The following is a 15982-nucleotide window of genomic DNA, read 5'->3' on the forward strand; positions in this document are numbered from 1 at the left end:
ACAGAAATAACATCATCAATGCATAAAAATACACACAAATAAGGAGTTCCATCGAAGTATCGTTTGTAGAGACAAAGTAGAAAACCAAGTGGAGACAAAGTGAATGCCCATTGATGGGGGAATTGTGATATAACCATTCTATGGAACAGCATGAGAGTAATTTTTAAAATTAGTTATTTCTACATTAGTTGATCTCAAGGTATTTCCACAAATTTTAATAACTAATTGCTTTATTACAGAGCTTTATGTGTACAGGATTTTATTTTTGTTAATGATTATACCCATTTATGTATATATGTGTGTATGTGTTGAGCATGGAAACAAGTATATATACCAGAAGAATATATACCAGGCTGTTATTATTGGTTAGCTTGAAGGGAGAGAGAAAAGTAGGAGGATAAATGGGGGAAAGGACTGGAATTTTTTTTTTAATTTAAATGCAGCATGTATGGCTTAAAACTCAATGTAAAACTGTATTTGTGTGAACTTTTGAGAACCATGAATGAAAGGATGGTCTCCAAAAAGTTAATGATTGTTTTAGAGTGGTGGAGTATCCAGTATTTTTTGTTTGTCTGACTTCTGCACTTTTCTGTAATTCATAAGTTTTTCTTTTCAATGAGCATGTAATATTAACATAAGCAGGAAAAACCTATTTTACTTGTGGAGGTAATTCACTGGACACCTGTTATGTACCAAGAATTACCCTAATACATTGGCAAGGTAGGGGCAGTCATGGATCTAAGAGCATGGGAATTGGTTCTGATGCTGCCTAGATTCCAAAGAAGTTACCCAGCACTTCATTCCCTCTACCCTCTTGGTTTCATTTGGAGGAGGTAGTAATTTCAGACAAATAGAAAACATATCCAAGAGTATCTGGAACTTGCGTCCAGGCTATAGACTAGAGGTCTGCAAGCCTCAAGAGAAGTTCCACCTTCAACATGACACTGAAGAAAATGTCACAATGGTGAAAAGTTCCATGTATAGCCTCACAGAACATTCCATGATGGATTATAGAGAGAGGAAACAGCCAATGATACCCAAGTCCATAAATGAAGTCTTGGAAGTTCTGGAAATACTAAGAGTCCTGGAACAAAAATGAGAACCTAGAGGCTGCAGCCCTGATACCAGAAGACCCTAACAGACCATGGACATGATGAGCTATGCTTCAGTGGAGGCTGAAGAAAAGAGAATCCAGTACCCCTCCCACAATGTTAGAGTATGTATCTATTTAATATTGGGAAGTGGATATTGGACAAATGATATGAGCTCCCTCCCATTACAAGTGAATAATTTGACACTTTAAAATGACCATTTCTGATTGAATTTTAATAGTGGAACTTACAAACTGTTACCAAGAAACATACCTCCTTTGGATGTAATATACCAGTTTCTGATTGGAAAGTTTGAGAGTTAAACCTTTATTTTATTTTTATTTTTTTTTTAAGATTTTATTTATTTGACAGAGAGACACAGCAAGAGAGTGAACACAAGCAGGGGGAGTGGGAGAGGGAGAAGCAGGCTTCCTGCTGAGCAGGGAGCCCGATGCGGGGCTTGATCCCAGGACCCTAGGATCATGACCCGAGCCGAAGGCAGACGCTTAACGACTGAGCCACCCAGGCGCCCCGAGAGTTAAACCTTTAAATATTACCCCTGAAAGACCCTGCCTTTAAAGAGTTGACATAACTTGATGCCTAGTCTGTTGGCTGCTCCTTTCTACCTCCTAACCCTTACCACACATAAAACCCTCTTCCCTGCCTTAGAGCGAAGCATTTCAAGAAGAGGAGCATGGTCAGGTTCAAATGACATAAGGGATGGAGATGACACAGGCCACCTTTACTAGAACAATTTCAATGGAGAGGAAAGGCGACAAAGCCTGATTCTAGTGTGCGGCAGTATCTCATTATAGGTTTAATTTGTATTTCCTTTGTGGCTAATGATATTGGATCTCCTTTTAGGTGCTTATTGGCTTTTTGAATATCCTCTTTTGAGAAGTGCCTTTTCAAGACTTTAGCCCGTGTTTTTTAATTGGGAACTCTTTGTTCATTTGTAGGATTCTTTCTATATTCTGGGTGCAAGGTACTTTTTAGACACTTGTGTTACAAACATCATCTCTTCATCTCCAGCTTGCCTTGATGTCCTTTGATGAATAGAAGACTTTAATTTTAGTGAACAACTAATCAGTCTTTTATGATTAGTGTTTTTTGTGCCCAGTGTAAGAAATTTTTTCCTAATCCAAAGTCATAAAGATATTTTCCTACATTCTCTTCTGCACTTTTCACTTTTAGGTCTACAATCCATCTGAAATTAATTTTTATGTGTGGTGTGGGGTAAAGGTCAAATTAATATTTTCCGTACAAATATACAATTTATTTGACATCATTTAATTGAAAAGGCCACCTTCTCCTTTCCCCCTTGTGTTGTAGTGGTATTATGATAAATCTGATGATCGTATATGGGAGTCTATTTCTAAATTATCTATTCTGTTCTTTTATTCCATTGAACACCAAATGTTCTTAGGGTAAACAGATTTATAGTAAGTCTTGACGTCTTGCGGTATATGTCTTCTAATTTTGTTCTTGTTCAAAATTGTCACTGCAATTCTAGATCCTTGGCATTTTCATATACATCTTTGAATGATTTATTTTTTCAGTTGTTCCACACCAAAAAGTTGAGATTTTAATGGGCATTACATCAAATATATAATTTCAGAAGAATGGACACTTTAACAATATTGAGACATCCAGTCTATGGGCATGTTATACCTTTTCATTTATACACATCTTTTAATCAGCAATTTTTGTATTTTTTCAGTGTAGAAATTTTGAACATTTTTATTTGGTCTTATGTATTCAGTGTTTTGATGTTATAAATGCTATTATCTTAATTTAGCTTACAGATTTCTGCCAATTTATATCAAATATATACAATTATCCTTGAACAACACGGGTTTGAGCTGTGCACGGATTTTTTTTTCAATAAATATATTGGAAAATTTTTTGAAGATTTGGGACAATTTGAAAAACTCACAGATGGACCATGTAAGCTAGAAATATTGAAAATTTAAGCAAAATATGCACAAAACATATGTGGAAAATAGTCTTTTATCACTACCATAAAATATACACAAATCTATTGTGCAAAGTTAAAATTTGTCAAAACTTACACACACAAGCAGACCATACATGACGCCATTTGCACTTGAGACAAATGTAAACAAAAAGATGCAGCAGTGATAGCTGTATAAAATTAACTGTAGTCCATCTGGACTTCTGTAATCATTTTGTATCCACCTGCTGCTATTGCCTTAAGCTCAAGTGTTGTATACACTGAAAATGCTGTGTGACACTGTCACTGAGCAGTTCATATCTGATAAATTGTATATTACAGTAAAAAGTCATCTCTCACAGTTCACGTATTTTTCATCATGTTTAGTGAAATACTGTAAACCCACAAATAACACCATGGGACCCATATGAAGAGCCCCTAATGATGCTGGAAGTGCTCCCTAAAAGCAGAGAAGTCATGACATTATAAGAAAAAGTTGAATTGCTTGATAGGTACCGTAGATCGAAGTCCACAGCTGCAGTTGCCTGCCATTTCAAGATAAATGAATCCAGTATAAGGATCACTATAAAAAAAAAAAAATTCATGAAGCCATCACTGCAGCTAAGCAAGCAGGTGTGAAAACTTTGCACTTTTTGTGAAATACCTTTTTATCATACTGAAAATGCAGCTTTTATGTAGGTGCAGAACTGTTACAAGTAAAGCATAGACTATAGACTCATACGATTTGAGAAAAAGTGAAGCCTATATGGCAACTTCAAAAGAAAAAGGAAGATGAAGGATCTAAAGCTGGAGAATTTAATGCCACAATGGCTGGTTTGATAATTCTAGAGGTTTGGCTTTTAAAATGTCAACAAGAGAAGCAGCTTCTTCTTACCACGAGGCAGCAGATTAGTTCCCAGACACCATTAAGGAAATCACTGAGAAGGAATATCAATCTGAAAAGGTTTTTAATGCAGAGAAAAGTGCACCATTCTGGAGAAGAAAAAAAAAAAAATGCCACAAAAGACATTAGGAAGAGAAGCAAATACCAAGATTTAAGGCATCGAGGGATAGGTTAGCTACTGTTCTGCGCAAATGTAGTTGGGTTTATGCTCAGGACTGCCCTTGTCTGTAAAGCTGCTAACCCTTGCAGCTACCAGTCTTTGGGTTGGACAACAAGAAGGCCTGGACAGCAAGAACTGCCACCCCCCCCCTTTTTTTTTAGGAACTTTGTTTCCATTGGTTCCAACAGTGCTTTGTCCCTGAAGTCAGGAAATACCTTGCAAGTAAGGAACTGCCTTCTAAAGTTCTTTTGGTACTGGTCAATGTCCTTGGCCACCCAGAACCTCATGAGTTCAACACTGAATGTGTCAAAGTAGTCTGTTTGCCCCCAAACACATCTCTAATTCAGCCCCTAGACCACGGGTTCATAAGGACCTTGGGAGAGCCCTGATAGAATATCAAAAAAATCTGGAAGGATTACACCACTGAAGATGCCATTGTTGTTATAGAAAAAGCTGTGCAAGCCATCAATCCTGAAACAGATCCCTGCTGGAGAAATTGCACATCAGCTTATCATCACAGGTAAGTAAGTTTTCAAAAAATGTAACAAGGTTTCCAGTACTGTATTATGACTATGACTGTAATACGGTACGCCATAAAAATTTTATAGCAATTTATTCATTAGTATACAGGCGAGGCTACCATGACACAATCTTATTGTACTGGGCTACCATAAAGCAATCATATTGCTGCTTTTTGTTTTTAATGCGTGATGTGTAATACCTGTAAATAAATGTACATTTTTTGCACATTATCTTTTCATTTCTGAGGTCTGCTGTTAAATAATACATATAACACCACAGTGTTTTGTATCATAAGACAATATTGATGTAGGTACTGACAGATGATTCACCTTGTAAACAGATCATGGAAAATTACAGCATCAATAATTATAGTGCAGTTCTGTAAATGTATTTTCTTTTCCTTATGATTTTATTAACACTTTATTTTCTGTAGTTTATTATAAGAATATAGTATGTAATGCATATAATACACAAAATACGTGTTAATTGACTGTTTAGTGTTATCAGCAAGGCTGTTGATCAGTAAGAGGCTATTACTAGTTAAGTTCTTGGAGAGTCAAAAGTTATATGTGGGTTTTTTACTGGGGGGCGTCAATACCCCTAATATCCACATTGTTCAAGGGCCAACTGTATAAATGATACACATATCTTATATATTACAGTATATTATATGTATTATAGTATACTATTATATATAACATATAATGGATATATATCATACCCAAAGGAATGAACAAACTTCATAATACAAACTAGCCTATCCAGTGGCCTTGATAAATTCACTTGTTAATTTTAATTGTTTATTTTATTGGACTTTGTATACAAAATGTCATCTGCAATAAAGTTTTTTTACTTCATCCTTTCCTATTTTTATACCATTTTTTCTTGCTTTTTTGCACTAGCAGTTACCATCAGAAGTAGTGATTGTGGACATCCTTGCCTTTTTCCCAGAATTTAAAAGAAAACTCTAAATATTTTACCATTAAGTGTGATATGAGGTATAAATTTGTTTGTAGGTAATCTCTATCAGATTAAGAAAGTTTTCCTCAAATCCTAGTTTGCTGAGACTTGTCATCATGAACAGGTATTGAATTTCACCAAATACATTTTTTTTTTAAGATTTTATTTATTTATCTGACAGAGAGAGACACAGCGAGAGAGGGAACACAAGCAGGGGGAGTGGGAGAGGGAGAAGCAGGCTTCCTGAGGAGGAAGCCTGATGAGGGGCTCGATCCCAGGACCCCGGGATCATGACCTGAGCCGAAGGCAGATGCTTAATGACTGAGCCACCCAGGCGCCCCTCATCAAATACATATTTTGCATCTGTTGAGATTACCATATAGCTTTTCTCATTCTGTTAATGTGGTTGAATTATATGGATTGATTTTTTTTTTCATTTAAAAAATTGTCATAAAAATGCACATAACATAAAATTTACCCTCTCAACCATTTTTAAGTGTGCAGTTCAGTGAAATTAAGTACATTGATATTGTCGTGCAACCATCACCACCATCCATATCCAAAACTCTTTTCATCTTTCTAAGCTGAAACTCAATACCCATTAAACAATAACTTCCCATCCCTCCTCCCCTCAGCCCCTGGAAACTGTGATTCTGTTTTCTTTATTTGTGAATTTGACTATGTTAGGTACCTCATATAAATATTTGTTCTTTTGTGACTGGCTTATTTTACGTAGCATATGTTCCCAAAATTCATCCAAAGGATTGATTTTTGAAAGTTAAGGCAATCTTCCACTCCTGGAACAGATTCCATTTGGCCCTTGTATATTATCTTTCTAATATATTATTGACTTACATTTTTAAATTTTTATATAGGACTTTATGTCTATGTCCATGTTGTTTTGTATGTTTCCTTTCTTGTGGTAGCTTTTTCAGGGATTATTATCAGAATAATGCTGGTCTTATAAAATTAATTGAGATTCACATCCCTTTTTTTTGTCCCCCAGAAGAGTTTGTGTAAAACTGTGCATTATTGGTATTGGTATTATTCTTCTATAAGTGTTTCCTATAAAAATCACCAGTAAAACTATCTAAGTCAGGAGTTTTCTGTGTAGGAAAATTTTAAATTATAGATTCAATTACTACAAATAGACATAGGACTATTGATATTTTCTATCTCTTGTGTCAGTCTGGTATTTTTTCATTTATCCGTATCATTTCATTGAAATATCTAATTATTACATTTAAATAATTTGTATCTGTTTGTTGTATTTTTAATATCTGGAGAATCTATAGCAATGTTCTCTTTTCTGTCTTGGTATTGTAACTTGTGTAGTCTCTTGTTTTCTTGATTAGGCATTCTAGGGATTTAACACTTGATTAATCTTTTCAAAAGGACACCTCTTGACTACTGTATAGCTAATTTCTTTTTCACTGGTTCATGCTCTTTTTTAATAACATCAACCTAACTTATATAATTTTTTTTAAAGATTTTATTTATTTATTTGACAGAGAGACACAGCGAGAGAGGGAACAGAAGCAGCGGGAGTGGGAGAGGGAGAAGCAGGCTTCCCGCTGAGCAGGGAGCCCGATGCGGGGCTCAATCCCAGGACCCTGGGATCACGACCTGAGCCGAAGGCAGACGCTTAACAACTGAGCCACCCAGGTACCCCAACAGCAACCTAATTTAAATGAGCAAAATTTTTAAACAAATATTTCACGAAAGAGTAATAAATGACCATTAGACACATGAAAGACTCTATCTACTTTATTTGAATTTCATCCACTGGGGTTTTTTTCTAGCTTCTTGAAATTAAATCTTAGATAACTGATTTTTTTCAACCTTTCTTTTTGGCTAGTATTTTCATTTAACAGTCTAAATTTCTCATAAGAACCCATCTCACTGCATCCAGGGGAGGTTTTTATCACCTTTACTGAGACATAATTTACATATGATAAGTTGCACTAAATTTAACTTTACATTTTTGATGAGTTTGGGTAAATATACACTTGAATCAAGAAGTATAACATTTTCATCACCCCAGAAATGTCCTGTATCCCTTCCCAGATAATTCTCCCCACCTCTGACTCCAAGAAACCATTAATCTGCTTTCTGTCACTATATATGAGAATTATCTTTTCTAGAATTTTATACCAGTGGAATTACATTGTATATACCGTTCTGTGCCTACCTTCTTTTGCTCAGCTTAAATTTTGAGATTTATTTATGTTGTGTATTATGTTGCATCCCATTGTATTAATATATCACTATTTATTTATGTACCCATTGATGAACATTTGGATTGTTTCCACTTTGAGACTATTATGAATAAACCTGCTATGAACATCCATGCATAAGTTTTTATGTTTTCCATACATATTTCCATTTCCAACCTATTTCCATTTTTATTATATAAATACCTAGGTTTGGAATTGCTGGGTCATATGGTAAATATAAGTATATCTTTATAAGAAACTGCCAAGTTGTTTTCCCAAGTACTTGGTCGCATTTTGCAAGCCACCAACAATGTATGTGTGTTTCAGTTACCCCTAGTCTTGCCAACTTGGGGCATTGTCATTCTTTACTGAGTCTAATGTGTATAGTAATCCCTCAGTTTGTTTCCTATAGTTAAAAGTCTCTTGGGCGCCTGGGTGGCTCAGTTGGTTAAGCGACTGCCTTTGGCTCAGGTCATGATCCTGGAGTCCCTGGATCGAGTCCCGCATCAGGCTCCCTGCTCACCAGGGAGTCTGCGTCTCCCTCTGACCCTCCCCCGTCTCATGTGGTCTCTCTCTCTCTCTCATTCTCTCTCTCAAGTAAATAAATAAATTTTAAAAATCTTTAAAAAAAAAAAGTCTCTTATGGTTTGTCTCCATCTCTGATTTCATCTTATATTTTTCTCTCCCTTCCCATATCATCCTCTGTTTTTTTTTCTTAAATTCCACATATGAGTGAAATCACATGATAATTGTCTTTCCCTGATTGACTTATTTCCCTTAGCATAATACCCTCTAGTTCCATCCACATGATCACAAATGGTAAGATTTCAATTTTTTGATGGCTGGGTAATATTCCATTGTATTATTCTGCTGTTTTTAATCTTCCATTAAACCCATCTCTTTTTTTTTTTTTTTTGAGATTTTATTTATTTATTTGACAGAGAGAGACACAGAGAGAGAGGGAACACAAGCAGGGGGAGTGGGAGAGGGAGAAGCAGGCTTCCCACAGAGCAGGGAACCAGATGCGGGGCTCAATCCCAGGACCCTGGGATCATGACCTGAGCCGAAGGCAGATGCTTAACGACTGAGCCACCCAGGCGCCCCTAAACCCATCTCTTAAATTCTTAATTTTAGTCAGATTTTTTGTTTCTGGAATTTTTTTCTGTCTTTAGATGGATTCTAGGTATCTGCTGAAATTCTCCATTCTTTTCTCAAATTTCTTAAATCTATTGAAAATGTTTACTTTAAAATCCCTGACTATTGGGGCGCACTGGGTGTTATATACGCAAATAATGAATCATGGAACACTACATCAAAAACTAATGATGTAATGTATGGTGGTTAACATAACATAATAAAAAAAACGTGAAAAAAAAACTCTACTCAGCAATAAAAAGGAACAAACCACTAACATGGATGAAAACATACTGTGTGAAAGAAACCTTACAAAAAAAAGGACACAAACTGTATGATTTCATTTGTTTGAAATTCTAGAACAGGCAAAAATAATCTATGGTGGGGGACACCTGGGTAGCTCAGGCTTAAGCGTCAGACTCTTGATTTCAACTCAAGTCATGATCTTGGGGTCTTGGGATCAAGCCCTGCATCAGGCTCTCCACTCAGCAGGGAGTCTGCTTCTTTCCCTCTACCTCTGCTCCTTCCCTGCTGGCATACATGCTCATGCTCTCTCTCCAAAATAAATAAATCTTTAAAAAAAAATAATCTATGGTGGGAAAAAAATAAGAATAGTCATTCTCCCTAGGATTGGGTTTGGGAATTCACTGGAAAGAACCATGAGGGAACGTTCTAGAGTAATGCAATGCTCTATAGCTTGATAGGGCTTGGGTTGCACAAGGATATACATTTGGTAAAATTCAACCAATATACACTTCAGATTTGCGAATTTTATGTTAAAAATTTAACCTAACAGGGAAGAAAAGTTTAAAATGTTAAGCTCTAGGTAATGTATTGTTAACCTTACAAATAAAACTGCCAGTTATTTTACCAGCAAAAGATGGGTTTATTCAGGAAGAGCTAAGAATTGCAACCCAAGACCCTCTTTTATAGAGGAAGGGGGCGGGGCTGGGAAGGGCTGTTATAAATTAAAAGTCCATTGGAGTAAACTTGGAAGCCAAAGTATAGGGACTTCTCATTGGCTGATCTGTGACTGTATCTCATTGGCTGGGCTGTTGCCAAGAGGTGGAGCAGGGAGAAATCTTCCTTCCTCCTGGTCTCGCCCCTCCCATTTCATTCTAAATGAGGTTTCCTTTTATTAATTTTCACAGTGTATATACTGAAATATTTAGGAGCAAGTGTACTGATGTCTGCAATTTACTTTGAAGTCCATCAAAAACTAAGATGGACTGATGGATAAATGAATATGTGATAAAGTAAGTATAGCAAAATGTTAATAGTACAATTTAGGCACGTATATAGGAGTCTACTGCAAATATTTCAACTTGGATGTATGTTAGAAATTTTTCCTAATAAGATATTGGAAAAAGTAAAGCTATGGGTTTTTGGTGCTAGCAACATGGAGTAGCTGGAATCAACTATACCCATACAAAATATAATAAGGCACTAGACAACAATTAATTCAGGGCTGTGATCACCCCCACCCTTTTTGTTTGTTTGTTTGTTTTATTGAGGTATAGTTGACAAAATTGTAAGATATTTACTTATTTATATTTTAGAGAAAGAGCATGCATGAGAAGGGGCAGAGAGAGAGGGAGGGAAAGAATCCTAAACAGACTCCATGCTCAGCACAGAGCCCAATTCAGGGCTCGGTCTCACGACCCTGAAATCATGACCTGAGCTGAAATCAAGAGATGGAGGCTTGACTGACTGAACCACCCAAGCATCCCTAAAATTGTAAGATATTTAAAGTGTATAATGTATACATCATGAAAAGATTCTTCGAGTTAATGAACACATCCATCACCTCACATATTTAACTTTTTTTTTTTTTTTGGTGAGAACATTTAAGTTCTACCCTCTAAGCAAATCATACAGTACAGTGTTATCAACTATAGTCACCATGTTATACATTAAATCCTCAATCTTATTCATCTTAGAACTGAAAGTTTGTATCCTTTTACCACCCTCTTCCTATTTCCTCCACCCATCCACCCCCCACAACCACTTTGGGCTGTGATCCTTGGTAAAAGGAAAGCATACGAGTTGAGCCCACATCTTTCCTGGCTTTCACACTGGTAACATTTCTTGAACCAGTGGAGAAAGTTGAAGCCCAAAAGGGAACAGCATCTCACTGGGGAGGGAAAGCAAAGACCGAAGTTTAGGAATTGTGATGTGGATTTAAGAGGCACAGTGACAGAGAAGGGAGAACTAGAGAGAGGCCACTTTGGAAATACGCATGGAAAATTGCCCTTGGGTCCATGGCAATTCCTGCACTGCATGTGTAAGAGACTAGACTCCAAGAGGCCTGGTGGAGAGTAGTTAGTTGTTGGGAGCCTGAGAAGTGGGTGGACATACATGAGGAAACATGATGCAATTTGGGCCCAAACAAAATGAATAGACGTTGGTGAACACTCAGGGCAGTGAGACCCCAGAAAGTCCACACTCAATGAGTAAGGACCACACTATTAGAATAAGGGCCATGCCCAAGTGCTAAAGACAAAACTAAAATAGACATAGCTTAATAAAATCTAAAACCAACCTTTGGCCAGATTTAGAGGATCCACTGGTAATTGAATTGTCTGCCAGAATAAGTCTTTAGAGGAAGATAACATTTAAAGCATGTACAATTTATCTTTATCACCCACATTGCCTAGAAAAAAAAATTAATCAAAGTGCAGAAAAGAGAAAAAATAGGTGAGTGATAATAAAGAGAATAGCAATAAATCCAGGAATGATCCACATAGTGGAGTTGGCAGTCAAGAGCTTCAAAATTGTTATGATTCATATGTTTTTAAAAAATAGAATTCGAGGAAATCTCTGTCAAAACAGTAGCTAAAAACAAGCTAAAGAAGAGAGACACTTCAGTAACTACACACAACAAGGAACACAGCCTTTGCCAAAAATAGTTTGGAAAAGTCACTGAACAAACCAACTACTACAACCTTCAACAATTAAAAAACAGCAAACCCTGTGAATGGGGAGAATCTGATTTCCACTTGATTTTTAAAAATCTCTACCTGGGGCGCCTGGGTGGCTCAGTCGTTAAGTGTCTGCCTTCGGCTCGGGTCATGATCCCGGGGTCCTGGGATCAAGCCCCGCATCGGGCTCCCTGCTCAGCGGGAAGCCTGCTTCTCCCTCTCCCACTCCCCCTGCTTGTGTTCCCTCTCTTGCTGTGTCTCTCTCTGTCAAACAAATAAAATCTTTAAAAAAATAAAAATAAAAATAAAAAATAAAAAATCTCTACCTGACTTTTTGGTAGTTGTTAATTCTACCAAATTGATAAACAAACCACAGTTTATCCATATAGTGGAATATTATTTGGCAACAAAAGGGAATGAAGTATTAATACATGCTGTGACATGGATGAACTTTGAACATATTATGTAAAAACTGCAGGGAAGTAGTTGAATAAACTAGGCTCACATTCCCAGCATGAAGTACTACTTAGCCGTGGAAAGAGAATTGAGGAAGATCTCAATAGACTGATATGGAGTGATTTCCAGGAATCCAGTGAATTCCAGTGATTTCCAAAAGCAACACAGAGTGCAAAATAATTATAGTATGCCATCCTTTACGTAATGAGATGTAAGAAAATAGACATCTCTCTGCCCATTTGCATAAAAGGATGCAGAAAGGATCAATCAGAAAAGAAAAGATTAGTATCAACAGGGGTGGTTGTTGAGGGAGTGAAAGGAAGGGGGACAATGGGTCTGGGTAGTAAGGATGACAAGGGAGTGATGCAGTTTTTCATACAGCCTTTTTTTTTAAAGATTTTATTTATTTGCTCGTCAATTAAGTGGCTACCTTTGGCTCAGGTCATGATCCCTGGGTCCTGGGATCAAGCCCCACGTCCGGCTCCCTGCTCAGTGGAGAACCTGCTTCTCCCTCTCTCTCTGCCTGCCTCTCTGCCTACTTGTGCTTTCTCTCTCTGTGTCAAATAAATAAATAAAATCTTTAAAAAAATAAAATAAATAAAAATAAAATAATCTAAAAAAAAGAAAAAGAAAAAGAAATGATATTCTATGGATTAAATCTAAAAATACCTGAGTCTGTATTGATGCAAATGAGTAACTGAATATGTAATATATAAATAAATGGAAAGGAAGAGCCAGCTCTTTGTTATAGAAGGATTATGATGATAAACGTAGAAGGAAAAAGGAAATCACCATTACTATTACCACAGTAATAGTTGTTGCAGGCAAGGTGGATGCTAAAATTAGTAGGTGCAAGTGTGAGGAGAAACAGGATATTTGCATGGTTTCAAAGCATTTACCCCCAAGTATTTATTAATTACAAAGCAGGAAACAGCATTACATCGGAGAAACAGCAGAAACCATGTTAACTAAACGATCTAAGTTAACATCAGCGGTCGTAAGACACGCTGACAACACGAACCTCCAAGCGTGACGTACTGGGAAGGTCACAACATCATTTCTTTGGGGTTGGGGCCACGCTGCGAAGGAAAAAGAGAGGGATAAGGAACCACCCGCACATGAAAAGTGACTTTTACAAAAGCAAACTATAGTGTTCACGGATGCACGTTTGAGTGATAAAACTATAAAGAAAAGCAGTGGGGGGCGCCTGGGTGGCTCAGTCTGTTGAGCGGTCCACTCTTGATCTCAGCTCAGGTGTTGATTTCAGAGCCCCGAGTTCAAGCCCCGCATTGGGCTACACGCTGGGCGGAGCCTACTTTAAAAAAAAAAAAAAAAAGAGGAAAAGAAAAGAAAAGCAGGGAAGTGATTACCATGAAGGTGGAGAGTGGTTGCTGCTGCGGGGAGGGGGGCGGCTGTGGACCCGCGGAGGCTTTGCGGGTGAGTGGTGGGCAGGTTCTGTTTCTTGACCTGGCTGGCGGTGGCCTGGGTGTTCCCTTGGCTCATTAAGCAACACCTGTGCGTTTTGTGCAGTTTTCTGAAACCGTGCTGTTTTTAACAGTCCCCAAGCTTTAGTTGGGACACTTGTGAATACCTGGGAAGAAGAAAATGTGGAAATACATCAAAATGCAATCAAAGAACTCACTGATTTCAAGTTTTGTTACACTCTTCTATAATATCCAAATTTTCAAAAATGAGTTTTAGTTTTATAACTGGGGGTGGGTCGAGGGGGAGGGGCTCACGATCATTCTATTTTTATGCTAAGTTCCAAAGTCACTTGGGTTTTTTTCCCTTGACTCCTGTCCGTGGGGACGAGCGTCCTCCCAACCCTCACTTCCTGGAGCTGAGCGGCTTGCGGGTTTCGCGGCCGCTTCCTCCCAGCCGCCGGCCTCCCGGGGACCGGGTCCCCGCCGGGTCCCCATCGCCGGTGGCCCCCGGAGACAGCAGCGCGGGAGGCTCCAGGGCCCCCGGGGCCGCCGCGCCCGGCTTGGAGCCCGACCGTCCCCCGCGGAGGCAGTGGTGGTGGCGGCGGCGCCCGGGCACCGGCCCTGCGGCGGGGAGCCCCGGCCCTCGCGGGGTGCAGCCGTCCGCCCTGCGGCTCACTGGGAAAGCGCAGGAGCGACGCAGGGACGCGCCGGGGGGAGGAGGGGTGTAGGATGGAAGAGCCTTAAAAGATCAAAAGTCATTCTCGTCCGGAGACCTCGTGGCGCAATGGTAGCGCGTCTGACTCCAGATCAGAAGGTTGCGTGTTCAAGTCACGTCGGGGTCACGGCCACCCGTTTTCCCTCCCACGCAAGGAAATAGGAGGTTTGGGTCATTTGTAATTTCGTCCCTGCAAGGACGCCAAGGGCCCTCCTGCTCCTAACTCCCTTGCAGCAAAGAAGCTAGAGAAAAAAAGCCCATTAGGGGGCGGGCGGTGTCGTTTTCCTGGCCGGGGGCGCTGATTTGGGCAACACCAGGAGGCGCTGCCTGGAGCTTGGGCACCTCGGTGGGGACTCCCCTCCCGACAGGGGACCCTGCCACCTGCCCCGTACCGCCCGCCCACCCCACCCCAGTCACAAAACTGGCCACCAGAAGGGCAATTTTTTAAAAAGACCAACCACACAATAGAAAACAGGTACAGGAAAGAAACGTACATTGTTTTGAAACATATGAAAAGAAACAACTCTCATAATTAAAGCAATGCAAATTACAACGTCAATGAGCTGTTTTTCACCTATGAGATTGGTTAGCCTATGATCCAAAACCCGATAGGCAATTGCATTGCTCACAGCCTTAAAGCCATGAAGAACAGGACATAAGCCCAGGAATGGAGGAAACTGAAAGAGTTCTAAAAGAATATTTTTCACTCGGCCATTTTAGAAAAGCAAGAAAAATCTTGCTTCTGTTCTTTTTGTTCTAGACTTTTTCCGGGAATGTCATTTACCCTCCCATATGGTGGATAATTACCACCAAATGGACGGATAATTAGGCTTCTCTGTGCTTGCATCTATAATCTTTCAAATTGTTTCCTGTGCTCTCCCATTTTCCCTGAATTTGGGGGTATCTTTGTCCATCATCTGGGATTCCATTTTCTACAATTTCAGTCCTGCTCTTTGAATAGAGGGCATTGTACGGCGCCTGGGTGGCTCAGTTAAGCGTCCGCCTTTGGCTCAGGTCATGATCTCAGAGTCCTGGGATGGAGCCCCTCATCAGGCTCCCGTCAGCTTCTCCCTTTCCCTCTGCTGCTCCCCCTGCTTGTGTTCTCTTGCTCACGCTCTCTCTCAAATAAATAAAGAGGTTTATTGGCCATACTCTTTAAATACAGGGCATCATAATCCTGCCACTTGTCATTTTGAGTTCCTGTTGTATTCTCCTCTCTTTTAAAGTCAGCTGCTTGCTCCATAAAGCTTTTCACGCCTCCTTTCCAAGAGGCCAGATCCTAGAGGACGCCTCATATTATTTTTCTGAAAAAAAAAAAAAATTCTGAATGCTTTCAACATTTTCAGTGGTATGTTTTTCTTCTGCGGGAATGATTCTCTTTTCCTGGCTCTGCAGAATTTAAAACAAAACAAAAGCAAAAGGAAAGGAAACCTGCTTTTACCTCTTTATCCTCTGAAATTAGACTCAGTGAGTCAGCTTCGTCCTGCTCTCACGAGTCACTGGTGGGCAAATCCTTTTTCAGATT

The 15982-nt window shown here is 39.0% G+C and overlaps 1 non-coding gene across 1 annotated transcript; it reads left to right on the forward strand.

The window, feature by feature from the left end:
• The first annotated feature begins 14512 nt into the window (after positions 1 to 14512).
• TRNAW-CCA lies at positions 14513 to 14584 on the forward strand. Its single transcript has one exon. It is a non-coding gene; the product is annotated as a tRNA-Trp (tRNA).
• The last annotated feature ends 1398 nt before the right edge of the window (positions 14585 to 15982 follow it).

This window comes from Phoca vitulina, unplaced genomic scaffold (genome assembly GCF_004348235.1).
Source record: "Phoca vitulina isolate PV1807 unplaced genomic scaffold, GSC_HSeal_1.0 scaffold47, whole genome shotgun sequence".
NCBI lineage: Eukaryota > Metazoa > Chordata > Mammalia > Carnivora > Phocidae > Phoca > Phoca vitulina.